A 14,475-nucleotide genomic window follows, 5' to 3' on the forward strand; every position below is an offset into this window, starting at 1 on the left:
ATTTAAAACTTTTTTACAAAATACTTAATAATGCGTAGCACATTATTTAAGCTATCAATAACGTGGATATTATTAGAAATATGAATTGGCACTTAAACCAAATTCAATAAATCGTACTAAAAGGATATATTCTTGGTGTACACTGTCAAAACTTTGTAACAATACTTCACGAACTACTTCACGTAGTGTCAAATAACTTTTCCAATACCATTAGCATTTTAAACTGAAATGTTCTGAAACTTCTTCTATTTAACCAGACTAGTGATGAATATAATTATTTACGGGTTAAATATTAATTATCTTCTAAACATGCAGTGCATCCCATTCCCAAAAAAGGCGATCGCTCTGATCCGTCCAATTATAGACCTATTGCTATCACTTCCTTGCTTTCAAAAATAATGGAATCCATTATTAATCGCCAACTTCTTGAGTTCCTAGAGGAGCACCAGCTGATTAGCGATTGCCAGTACGGTTTCCGTAAAGGTCGCTCAGCTGGTGATCTTCTAGCGCTCTTGACACACAAATGGGCGACCGCTGTTGAAAGCAAGGGTGAAGCTTTAGCGGTAAGTTTGGACATAGCGAAAGCCTTTGATCGGGTTTGGCACAAGGCACTCCTTTCAAAGCTTCCATCGTACGGGGTTCCCGAGAAATTGTGTCAGTGGGTCACCAGTTTTCTCACAGAGCGGAGCATTAAAGTCGTTGTCGACGGTTCGTGCTCCGAGTCTAAGCCTGTGAATGCTGGGGTCCCACAAGGCTGCGTTCTTTCTCCAACTCTGTTTCTTCTGCATATCAATGACATGCTACTAACCAGTGGCATTCATTGCTATGCAGACGACAGTACTGTTGACGCGCTTTATACCGGCCGATGCAATATGTCTCGGGATACCACTATTGAGCACCGGAACGAACTTGTGTCTCAAATTGAGAACTCTCTCGAGAAAATCTCGAATTGGGGAAAAGCCAACCTCGTTGAGTTTAACCCTAAAAAGACACAAGTTTGTGCGTTTACCACAAAAAAAACACCCTTCATCATATCTCCATGCTTTCAGGGCATTCCTACCAGAGTCTCAGCTAGTATTAGTATACTTGGTGTCGACATTTCGTGTGATGTCCAGTTTCGTTGTCATCTGGAAGGTAAGGCTAAGTTAGCCTCTCAAAAACTTGGTGTGCTCTGTAGAGCGGGACAGTATTTCACACCCGGCCAACGCCTTCAACTCTATAAGGCACAGGTCAGGCCGCACATGGAATACTGTTCCCATCTCTGGGCCGGTGCACCCAAGTACCAGCTCCTTCCTTTTGACCGAATCCAGCGACGTGCAACACGGTTTGTGGATGATCCTTGTATTACTGATCGGCTGGACTCTTTGGCTCTCCGTAGAGATGTCGCATCTCTCTGCGTTTTTTACCGCATTTTCCATGGTGAATGCTCTGAAGAGCTGTTTGGTACAATACCAGCCGCCGAATTTCACCACCGAAGCGCACGCCACAAGCTCAAATTTCACCCACACCATCTCGATACTTGGCGTTCTTCCACCGTGCGTTTTAGGAGGAACTTCCTACCGCGCACTACTCCTCTGTGGAATGACCTTCCAAATTCGGCATTTCCCAAGGACTATAATTTAGAATACTTCAAGAAGAGAGCGTATTCCTCCCTCAAAGGCCGGCAACGCAACCACAATACTCCAGAGTCTGTGGTTGTTCATGGGCGGCGCCAATCATCGCTTTCTGTACGGTGACGCGCAAGCTCGTTTGCCGACTTATACATAAAAAAAAAAAAAAAAAAAACCAATATTATTTTATACAGTTATAATTTCTTACTTTGTATATTTGTGGGGATAATCATTTTGAATATTATTTCACTAACAGAAAGCTTTCGATATTTAGGGTTGCTATAGGCATTTTATTAATAACATATCTATATATAATATATATTATAAAACTCAAAGGTGACTGATATAGTGATCTATCAACCCACTGCCCAAACCACTGAACGTATCGGGCTGAAATTTGGCATGCAAGTAGATGATAGGACGTAGGCATCCGCTAAGAAAGGATTCCCCGAAATTCTTGCGGGAACCTGGAAAAACGGGGATGCACGTACAAAGTCGTGGGCGGAAGCTAGTTTAATATAAAACGTAAGTAGTAAACGTATTCAGCTTAAAAACAAAGCAACCCTTTAAACAACAGAGGTAACCTTTATTGTAATTTGTGTTAAAGTCCTACGAGCCAAAATAAAATAAAAAGAAAAATTTACCGACCACTTCCTATATGTTAATTTAGTATACCTACACTCGGGTCGGGCGACATACGAAATTTCCAGTGCTTGTTTAAAAATATTTTGAGAGTTGAACGCTGTTTATTTTTCGTCAGCAGAATATTTTTCTTTGATACAAGCCTCCGTTCGCTGTGTTACGTGAAAATAAAATTAAGTGGCGAACGCTCAACACACTCTTGATAAGTCATGAAATTTAATTTGTTGGTTATTTCATAAAATGAAAAGTTATTTGGTTAATGTGAAGTGAGGTACGATCTCCAAGTAGGTCACCTAGTAGTTATTGGTACAACATAATTATACGGGTAGTGTTGAACAAATTGAATCATATATGAGGGTAGTTCTAAGCGTTTCTTTGTGGTTTCTTCAAGAAAAGGAGGAGGTTCTCAATTCAGGAGGTATGTTTTTTTTGTCACTCCTATTTCCTACTGTTGACAGATAATAAGTCAAATAAATTTATCATAAAGCGCAAAAATCTAACACGTAGTAAACGTACCTTTATAACATAGGACTGAGATTAGTATAAATAAAGCTTCAACTTTAACTACCTATAAAATATGTCTATCTCCATTTCCTGAACCCATTCACGTCTAATCTAATGGGAGTAAGGAGCGTATCGAAGCATTCACAGATGCACTATAAAATCGGCCATGTTGTAGCAAGATGGTACAGATTAATTCATATGCACACGGGCTATGTGCTTACTCTCCATACTTAATAGTATTAACAGATCGTAGATATGAAGTTTGCTGGTCGCATACTTAGGTAAAGGTTTCTAATAGATTAACCTGGTATACCTCTAATAGTTTACCTGGGGGATAAATGTATCGTAATTATTTGGATGAGATAGTATTAGGTACCACAAATAATAAATACCTACTAGTAGCATTGCCTACAAACAATTATTATTATTATATCACAATAAAGTTCAATAGATATATATAACGATTCAATAAATCGAATATTTTAGAGCTGAACTACACATACACACAATCGAAGCAAATATTTTGAAATTCATAACTTACCACATATTATCTTTTTATTGTCTCGTTTTCACAACCAGCAAAAAAAATATAGGTAAATAAAATTTTATCCACCCAATTCGAGATAAAACGCTGACTCGATAAGGTTTCAATTACCAAAGATAAAAGGAGGTGAGGGACCTCGTCAGTTGGTCGGTTTACGCGACTTTTATGCAGCTATAGAGCAAGTCGCAGCTGGTTCGTTGTTATGGGTTCACTACATATAGAATAGCGACGCGAACAGGGGCGTAGCTACCGCCGTATCTGCCGTATCAATTATACGGGGCCCCCGCGCCAAGGGGGCCCCCAACGTGCGCTTTTGTGAAAAATCTTCACCCTTCCTAAGGGGCCCCAAAACAAATTTTTATACGGGGCCCCGCCAAGGCACGCTACGCTTCTGGACGCGAATAACAATATCTAGTCAAATACAATAATTTTTATCAAGAGCTCTATTGTAGAATGTTGTATATATACATTTTACTTAATATTATGCGTTAACTGCGGATCATACAGTTTCTTTTTCATCCTTTACGATCTCTCGCTATCGCATCCTTCTCGCTAAAGCTCCGCTTTCTACAGCCACAATAACATGCAGAACATGATTTCGTTATTCGCTCGTCGCGCCGCAGCTCGCGCCGCCCGTGCGCATGGCTAGCTAATACCCACCCAACCCGGACACTTGGACTTTTATTGAACCCGTGTACCGACTACTTGACGCTAGAATAGTTTATTGGAACGTGGGAAATCGAATGCAAAAGACTGTAAAGTGTTCGAGATATGTGACCGGGACGCTCGCGGGAATGCAAATAATAGAAATTGCGGAGATGTTTATGCGTAATAGGTAATGCAATACCTTTTATGTTTCTAGCATCTATCGAGTCGTAATTCTGGTAAATATCACTACTAACAGAGTGAAGCTTACTTCGCAAACATGAAGTAAATCTTAATACGTAAACATAATAATATCATCTTTCTTTTTCCTTCAAATTTTTTATGAAGAAAACAAATCAGAAACAGTTTGCAATATACATATACACACACTAACAATCTCCTCCTTACTATTGACTAATCAACGGACGCTTTAGTGAGATAACAGCATTACTGCATTCAGTTACAACAATACTCGACCAGAAAAGCACTCTCGACGTACACGAGGCGAATATCGTGCCCCATTCTCAATTAGGATGAAGTTTGGGAGAAATTACATTAACAACAAAGAGGAAACGTTTTAACCTAATGGCTGGCCTACGACGCGTCCCTGTCGTCATTTAGGCGCTGAAATAAAAAGTCCAATCCAATATTGCAGCCTTTATAGGCTTTCCTGACTCGCAAAACGTTTTTACAATAAAAATATCCGACCACATTGGCCAACATGATTCGTAAGTGCTGATTTCTTACAGCTATATATTTCATCGCGAACGATTTAGGTAGAGCTTTCGTGGGATTATTGAGGTATTATCCTGGTAATTGCTGCTTCATGTGGGAAATAATGGAAATACTTCAAGACGCTTTAACATTGAATGGATTTCTATTTCCGCGAATTATGTACGCTTGAATGTGAGAAAAGACCTTTGAATAATGTTCAAGCAATAATTGATAAAATATCACGGTGATATTTTCATTTTTGGACTAAGCCTACCTTTTTGTATAGGTACCTACCTAGTACTCGATATCAAAGTCAGTTAAATATTTTTCTTTTGTATAGTTCGTGTTGTATAAAAAAATAATGACGTTGGGCCTTTAGAAGTAAAGTTTCCACTGTTGGAAAATTACACACAATAATTTCTCTTTTAAGTCTCGGAGCTGAGCTGCGAGCTTCATTTAAGTGATAATTTGTACCTTTAAAAAATATTACTCATAAAACATTTTAAATTTAGAAGTTGACTGCTTATGGATTACACTGTTATTGTTTTAAAATGAATTTATATGCCAAAAATAATTAATTGCTTATTCTTTCGGAATGTATAGATATCATTTCAGTAAGCTCAGATTTAAGCAATGTAAAGCAAAATCGATCCATCATAGAATTAGAAAATGCACAACAGTTACAAAACGAGTAAACGAGAACATCAAATAGGAATACATAATGAAATGTGACTCGAATCCCCGAGGGAATTACAAATAGTAAAATAATACAGCCGATCACATACAACCTGTATTGTCAACAATTGTAACATTCTAAACTGGCCTTTATACAATGTGATGTAGAACACAAAATCCCGTGGACATAAAACATACAAATTAGCATTTAACAGCAGTTTATACGCAACCGAAAGATCAATTACTTGGCTTATTTTAACAACAGAGTTAAAATCCGTTCGAAATTGTTGGAAAAATCTTTGCTATTGGCACAAGGGATGGTATTTGCTGCCGATTGGAAACACGATTATAAAGGGAGAGATTTATGAATATTCATAGAGTTGATGTTCAGCGCTCAACCCGCACGCCTATCAGCAGGGATCACTTGTCTTAGATTCGTGTATTTCATGCTCAAATGGAATATCTACTATTGATTTTCCGTCGACTGACTTATAATTGTTGGATATCATATCTTTATCTAGCGAAGAATCCATCACAAATATAAGAATTATTAAACCAGAATGCTATCATAATTCTCATATTTATTCAAATCCGAAAGATGATAAAAACTCTTTATATTAATAAGACATACATTTGAAAATTGTTTTCTTGTCCTTGCAGTTAGCTATGTACAAATCAATTCTCCCAAAAGTTCGTTTCACCTAGCAATAGCTCTTAGATTACATTAAATTTCCAAATATAGGAGGTAGATAGTAAGTAACAAATAATGAAGGCCTTGAATTCTTAGCTCACTTCATTAATTTCATGAAGTTTCGAAATCTACTTAAGCAGGCTACGGGGGGTCGCTATAAATCTTCAGTCACGTTTTCTATCTCCCTAGATGCAATTCCTTGCTATTCCGACTACTAAGCGGGAACTGAATAACTCGAGCCGAATATCAACTTAATGAACCGAAAAACATCGGTCAAGTACTAATCATTCATGAGGGATTTAAAAATGTAAAGGTTCCTCGCTTTTATAGGGTCTGGAGATGACTTTTGCATTTTATATTTTCTTACAATTTTATAAAAACTCTATTTAAATAGGAAAAATTGGTAACTTAATGGTAGTTAGGCATCCATAACATTTATAGAAACGTTACTCACCTAAAGTAGAATAGTTAGGATAATGAAGGTAAGACAGACTCCAGGCACTATAATTTTAACCTTTTGTACATCAATCAACCATTTATAGAAAGCCACAAATGAGTCCATTGACCTATTGAATCGTATAATTGAAACATTAATTAATAGTATTAAGCTATCACAAGAATTTCACCTTAAAATAACGTTAAAGCTCGCCAGCGGATTAGATCTCTTCATCGCCGTTACAAAATATAGGCGACGGGGGTGCCATGAACAATAAATTTTTTACTAAATATTTTCCACAGCAATTCGAGTTCATGTTACAAATTACGCCTCTCCGTACTAATTGGTAACGCCTAATTGGTAGTCGCTACAGAAAAATTACTTTCATCAACGAGCGAAGAGTTTCATAATTACTGCAATTAGGAGCGATGCGGGGTTTGTTCAGGGGTACGGGTGTCGGACGTGTCGCGTGTACGGAATTATTTTTGTAACGATACACGTTCGTTTCGAATTAATTTCTATTTTTCACATGTTGCGTCCGCCGGCCGCGGGATTCACGCTGTTCGACACGAGGAGTGGTACGTGAAATGAATTATATTTATACGCAAGGGAATTTTATGAGCTTTACGCTTGCTAAAGCTCTTATATTTACTTCTTTTTTTGGGTTCAACAAAGTATGAATCCATGCTATCTAAAAAAATGTGTAATGTTACATAACGTAATGTCCCTTTTATCCGGAAGTACAGTCAGAAGCATAAATATATTACCATTTGCAGATTAGCAAAAATATCTGTCATAAGAACGGGTTCAATAATATCTGTCTGCCCGTATACAGCAAAAATATCTGACATTAGTAGGCAGCATAATAAAGTGGCATCAAAATTATATGACGAAAATGTAGAGCAAATAATTGTGACAACCTCTCGAAGCATAAATATGTGACGTAACCTAGGAGGCAATAATATCTGACACAATTTTATATTTCTGTATTGTAAAATATAATTGATTCCTCATAAAAAGCATAAATATGTGACACTAGCTTTCCGCCCGCGGCTTCGCCTGCATTTTCACAGAAATGCCGCATAGTTCCCGTTCCCGTGGGAATTTTGGGATAAAACCTATCCTATGTGTTAACCCAAGTTACCCTTTATATGTCTGCTAAATTTCATTGTAATCGGTTCAGTAGTATTTGCGTGAAAGAGTAACAAACACACACATACACATCTTCACAAACTTTCGCATTTATAATACAAGATTAGTAGGATAGGAAGTAGGATTATAGTAGGACTAGTAGGATAAGATAGGATAGGATTTTAAAAAGGCCAAATGTTTTTTTATTGAATTAGTGTTTTGTATTTTGCTGGGGTAAGAATATGAACAAAAGACACATTAATAGTTATATTTTGTAAATATTTTTTATTCAAATGAAATTACGATAATATGATAACTTGCCATAATTTTCGATACTCAATAAAATAATAGCAATATTATAGGTAAATGAAAATGAATAACGGAGCAATTGTGTCAAACGCCGCTAACGTCAAATATAACAAAACAATTTCTAAATAATACACGAAGGTTACACTGAACCTTCAAATAAAATAGATCTACCCAAGTGGGTATTCATATAAGTATATGAATACTTTAATTTTGTCATGATATGATATCCTTCTAATATTATAAATGCGAAAGTTCGTGAGTATCATGTAAGGATGTTTGTTACTCTTTCACACAAATAAACAAAACATTGGAATTTGGCACACACATAGAAGGTAACTTGGATTAACGCTTATGAGAGCTTTTATCCTGGAAATCCCACAGGAACGGAAACTATGCGTGTTTTTCTTTGAAAACGCGGGCGAAGCCGCGGGTGTTAAGCTAGTAGGATATAATATCTAGACATACAATAGATATGTAGTATACAACGACGGCACATATTAATTATTAATATGGAATGTTTTAAAACAACGTAGTTAAAATAAAATTTATTTATTTTATATTAATTCAATATTAAATTGAAAATAAAATTGTGTCAGATATTATTGCTTCCTAGTTGATGTCACATATTTATGCTTTTTGTGTGGAATCAACGCTAAATACAGAAATATAAAATTGTGTCAGATATTATTGCCACCTAGTTGGTGTCACATATTTATGCTTTGTGTGAGGAATCGAAGCAAAATACAGAAATATGAAATTGTGTCAGATATTATTGCCACCTAGTTGGTGTCACATATTTATGCTTTGTGTGAGGAATCGAAGCAAAATACAGAAATATGAAATTGTGTCAGATATTATTGCTTCCTAGTTGATGTCACATATTTATGCTTTTTGTGAGGAATCGATGCAAAATACAGAAATATGAAATTGTGTCAGATATTATTGCTTCCTAGTTGAGGTCACATATTTATGCTTTTTGTGAGGAATCGATGCAAAATACAGAAATATGAAATTGTGTCAGATATTATTGCCACCTAGTTGAAGTCACATATTTATGCCGTGAACGGGAACTATGCGGTATTTCTGTGAAAACGCAGGCGAAGCCGCGGGCGGAAAGCTTTCCGCCCGCGGCTTCGCATATTTCGTGTCACATATTTATGCTTTTTGTGAGGAATCAATTATATTTTACAATACAGAAATATAAAAGTGTGTCAGATATTATTGCCTCCTAGGTGACGTCACATATTTATGCTTCGAGAGGTTGTCACAATTATTCGCTCTACATTTTCGCCATATAATTTTGATGCCACTTTATTATGCTGCCTACTAATGTCAGATATTTTTGCTGTATACGGGCAGACAGATATTATTGAATTTGTTCTAGTGACAGATATTTTTGCACATCGCCCCCTAGGCATATATTATTGCTCGTGACTGTACCTACAGAATAATTTCTATTCCTAAATTTTTGAAAGCTGCCCGATAAAATTCAAAAAGGTGATTAAAATGAAATTACTATTTATTGATAACATTAAAAGTATTGGCGGGTAAACATTGTATATTGGTTGTTATAATGGCAGTAGGTAACAAACCACTAAACCAAACATTCGCCACTGGATTGTATTTGAATTACATAATATGTCTGAACATTGCTCAAATTCTGCCTACACCAAAATTCCAATACCCGCTTTAAATGAAACGTAACTGCGATATTTTTATGAATCTATATCAATTTTAATATTGTATTATACCATATATTTCTTCCTCACTGTATCAATATGTCTTCGCGACAACGTAATAAAAGCCATCTACGGAGAAAACGACGAAAGAATACGAGTTGATCTTAGACTTTGTGGGTTCTGTATAGAAAAATAAAAAGAAATAAACTAAACATATATTATCTGCTCTACGGCCGTAGAGTCAAGGATTGTAATCGCAATAATTGCATAGATGGTCCATCGATCCGACTCGACACTCTTAACAAAAAAATTATGTGCATTAACATTGGTCAAAAGACTCTACATAGTCACAACGTACTCTAATTTATGTATTTTTCCCATTCCAAAGACAATATTATCTTAAAAATATCATTTATAAATTTATCAAGATAAACAAAATCTATTTGTTTCTTTAGTAAAATAAACATAACAACAAAATAATTCTTCAGTTCCACCATATTAAAAATAAAAGTAATATAACAAAAGTATTCCATTCAATATTCCAGATTACCTACGATACCCTAAAAATAACTTATATTTATACGGGATAAATAAAATTAAAGTTATATATCGTAGCGTACTTGTTAGCATAAACATTAATTTCAGCTGTATTATAACTTACGTAGAAAGTTCTACACACAAGAGGGTAGCAAAATTAATGTTTCACGCCAAATGAATTTATAAAGATATTACACATATTAAAGTTGAATTGCAGTTTTGTGCAGCGAATATAGGTTATGCAGACAGTTGGTTTCTAAATAGTGCAGCTTACGAGATATTTAATTTGTTAAAACTATTTACTCTGTGACACAGTGAAATTCTTTGTTTCCTGTGAGATTATGGGGAATAGGCATTGATTAAAAATCTATTTTTTATAGTTTTTAGTAAATGGTTGTTTGTAAGTTTGTGTCATGTGTTAAGTATCATTTTACTTGGCAACATTATACACTTGTAAATATTCATTATGATGAATGTCAACGGGGAAACCAATAAATTTTAATTCATTTTCTTATTGTTATTAAGGATCATCGGTTTTCATCCATGTTACGTCACCCGTTCTTTTCTATATTATTCACGGTCATATATTTTGAACTCTTGAATAATCGTTTAACGTTTCAGTTGGAAGGTAGGGAAGATTTCACTACCCAGTTCTCGAATTTATATACTTTGAAATAACAGACCATACTTTTTAATATATTATGCGTATTGTAATGTTCTAAAACTAATTCTATAGCGATGGAAAAGCGGTACTTACAAGTGACCAAATTCATTTCAAAGTATGCCGAACTCCACTTGCCGCTACGTTAAATACTAAGCAAAACTAACTTTCTGTATAATACTACTAATAGAGACACAGTGGAATTAAGAGAAATTGTCCATCCTCTACACACAACATAGAACTAGTTAGAAACCAGATGTCGTGTAGATTTTATTGGCGACGAGAATAAGCTGATAGAAGTGGTATGTACTATGTACCCCTTTCATACATTCATTCTTATTACATAGACACGTATACTTTAAATTAATAATAGATTTTTAAGCTATTGCATAGCTTCTATCGCGGGCCTTAAGCGCGGGGACCGAATCCAGAAATTTAGTAACGAAAAACCTCACGCTCCCCACTCCGACGGGCGCGGAGGGGTGGCTTGAAGGCATAGCATGCAATAGCTTTACCGCGGCAGTCCCCGAGTGCCACACGTCTTTTTTTTTATTTATTTTTTAAATATAACGTTAGTTGATAGTTTTGTCTGAACTCCCGAGCTTTTTACGACGACGACCAGTTTATAGTTACCCGTATAACCTAGGTCCTAGACCATAATTTGCTCGCTACCACTAACCAATATTACCCACTGTTTAAAATTTTTTATACGGTATAATTCAAATGTTTCATAACGGTCGGAATCACTTCTTCATAACAGGAACAAAAACGTTGTTCGTTTATGAAACTAAAAGAGAAGTACATGAAAAATGGACGAAACAGCCGAATTGAAAGGCTTCAGGGTAAAATAACAGAGGCTCTTAGCCGCTATTGCATATGCACTGTTTACCCATAGAGCTTTTATAGTGGAGTTAGATATGCTATGAGCGTGGAATGACGTAAAAGGCAAATGGATTAGTGGCTTTTAGCCAGCTGCCAACAGCCGCGGGGTGGATGTGGAAGTATGATGATGAATTCTAATGTGGTCGCATCCTTATTTTTTAAACGTACACGCCGTATTTCGTTCCTAATATTACATTCCTTTCTACGTTTTCAGATGATAATTTGATGCCGAATCAAATAGGTAACTATGTGCACTTGTAAACTTTCGTTTATTAACATTTTATGGCGTTACCAATGATCCAAGTACATGTTGAAGCAATTTATAACGAAATTAATACCCGTTATATAAGCTAAGTGTGAATTAAGATTTATTCATATTATAAGAGATATTATGAGCATCTAAACTAAAGCACAGCAGCCAAACTATAATGGAAACTGAGTCACTCTAATAACTCGAACGTAAAACAAATATAGCGAGAGATACTAGTTCTGAATGAGTTAGTTAACTCCATTGTTCAGTCATAACAACTAAATATTACATAGGTATCATACTTACAGACTACGTAAACACCATGCAAATGTAACTTTAATACATCTTATTTATAAACTGTTACTTCCAAATACTGTAACATTTAAGAGGAACAAAACGTTGTTTTAATAGCTTTAAAATAAACTGTTCATCATAAAGTACGAGTTTAAATAAACTCATTTACAAGTAGCTCAACAGAAACTTTACGGATGCATAACAGAACTTTGCATTCAAGATAAGTCACTGTTGCAAAAGTAAATTGAAAACTAAAACGGGTTGTGCTTTGTTTCAAAATCTTCACTCCACTATTCATATAGCCTGGGAGAGAATAATCAATCTGAAGGGTAGGGTACAATTTGCTTGGCGGTTGCATGAAAGCATCGTGCCCTCCCACGCCTTTCTGAGCCCGACGTAGACAAGTTTCCTCTTGGAACAAGAAGCTAACTAGCCCGAGAATGCTGCTGTAGATAATGTTGTACGATTCGTCTTGTATTCAACCTTCACGTAGGTTCAAATAAGCAAGTTCGATTCAGACGTCGTCGAGCGAGCAGAACGTTTAGATCTGTTCCTCGCAAATAAATATTTCATTTCCTTTAGGCTATATTTATTTATTATTATACGGCAGACTGTGCTGCCTTTTAAGACTATAATTTATTACACTTGAACGAGGAATATAAATAACTCAAACAAAATAAAGCCTTTATTTAAGCTTGAACTGCAGTGAATCGTTTTAAATTTCGTTTTATAGTAATTGAAACTGCGATTTTTGGTTTGTTTTGAGCACCTACTAAATAATGAATGAATTATTATTAGATTAAATTGTATATCCATTCCAATAGTATAACACTCTAGTAGAACTAAATATCCTTTATCAGTAATATTTTGAGGAACTCTTACCAGTCCAAAGTCTAACCAGTCGTAATGCTATAGATAATATTATAGAAAAAAAAATCTTGTATTTGAAGATCAAACACAAATGCAGGAATGGCTTCTGTAATATATAAGAACTCTATACTACAAATTCCTAATCAAAAGACATTTTAATTTGTTATAATGACTTGCTAAATATCATACTACATAATTACTTTCTAATTGCAGTAGCTATCGGCTCTCCTTAATGTGCTATCATTTGTGTTTAAATCTCTTTAAAGTATCATTTGCAAATGGTTGAATAAATAAGACACTTTTTATTGAATCGTGGCTTAAGTAAAGTTGCTTTTCAAAGGGCTGGCGGTAAGTCTCGTTCGCCGATAGATATTATTTCCTGCCCCTCTCGACGTAAAGACCTAGTGGCTTCGGAGTACCGTTCAACGGGAGCAAACTGAATTAGAGACGTTTTTCTCCATTTTGTACCTCCCGCTCTCTAAGGAGCGACGAAGTGTTGAATTATTGGACTTACTTTATTTTATAAAACGATTTCGCCTCGAAGAGATTTCTGTTTACTTTGCCACGAAACGCTTTTCACCATTTCGTTTCATATTCCATTGATACAAATTGATAGTTAAAACGACTTTCGTCTGATGTATTTGATCCGCTCGACGAAGTTAATTTGACTTTTTTATTTCTCGATAAATAAAGGATCGAATAATTGAAAATTTGAGGATTACTCTTCGGAAATCAGCAAGTTATTTGTTTTAATTTATTTAACGAAAATTAATTTGAAAGGCCAGCAATTTTCGTTGTTTTTCTTTGCGTGTGCAATTTTGCGGCTGTTTCCTTTTCATTAAGTCGTACGCACAATATTGCTTGCTCGTCGTAAACTTACTCGATGCCCGGCTGAGGCGCAGTTAGACATCCCTTACCCGAGTAATGAGACCTGCTCAGAAGTACGCTTAATGAAATGAAAGAACTTATACGGGGTTTCTCTGTAATGTACAGGAAATAAGCAAGTCTACTACTACTTACTTCATTGCTTTGCAAGATTGCTTAATTTTAAGATCAACTGGGTATCTACTATGGATATCTATCTTTGGAAAATCTCTCAAACTATTAAAAATTATTACTTCCATCTCGACACATTTTAAGTATAAACCTAAATCTTCAAGAAAAATAGTTACATTAAATGTCTAGATTAAGACTAAGTCTAGAATCTATCCCAAAAATTTAAATCAAATGTGTTTAAACATTTTTATGCAAACGTTAAACACAATTTAAAAATCTAATATTCAAATAACGTGTACTAAAATTTTTCACAGTGCGGCGAATACGATACAGACAATAGCTTCATCTCCGCGTAAAATTGCGGTTTACACTCCATATCTCAATTTTATTTTGCAGTTGAACACA

The sequence above is a fragment of the Colias philodice genome, chromosome 8, assembly GCF_061535455.1.
Source record: "Colias philodice isolate Cphi_HAF_F1 chromosome 8, ilColPhil1 Martin Lab GWU primary, whole genome shotgun sequence".
In the NCBI taxonomy this organism is placed as follows: Eukaryota; Metazoa; Arthropoda; class Insecta; order Lepidoptera; family Pieridae; genus Colias; species Colias philodice.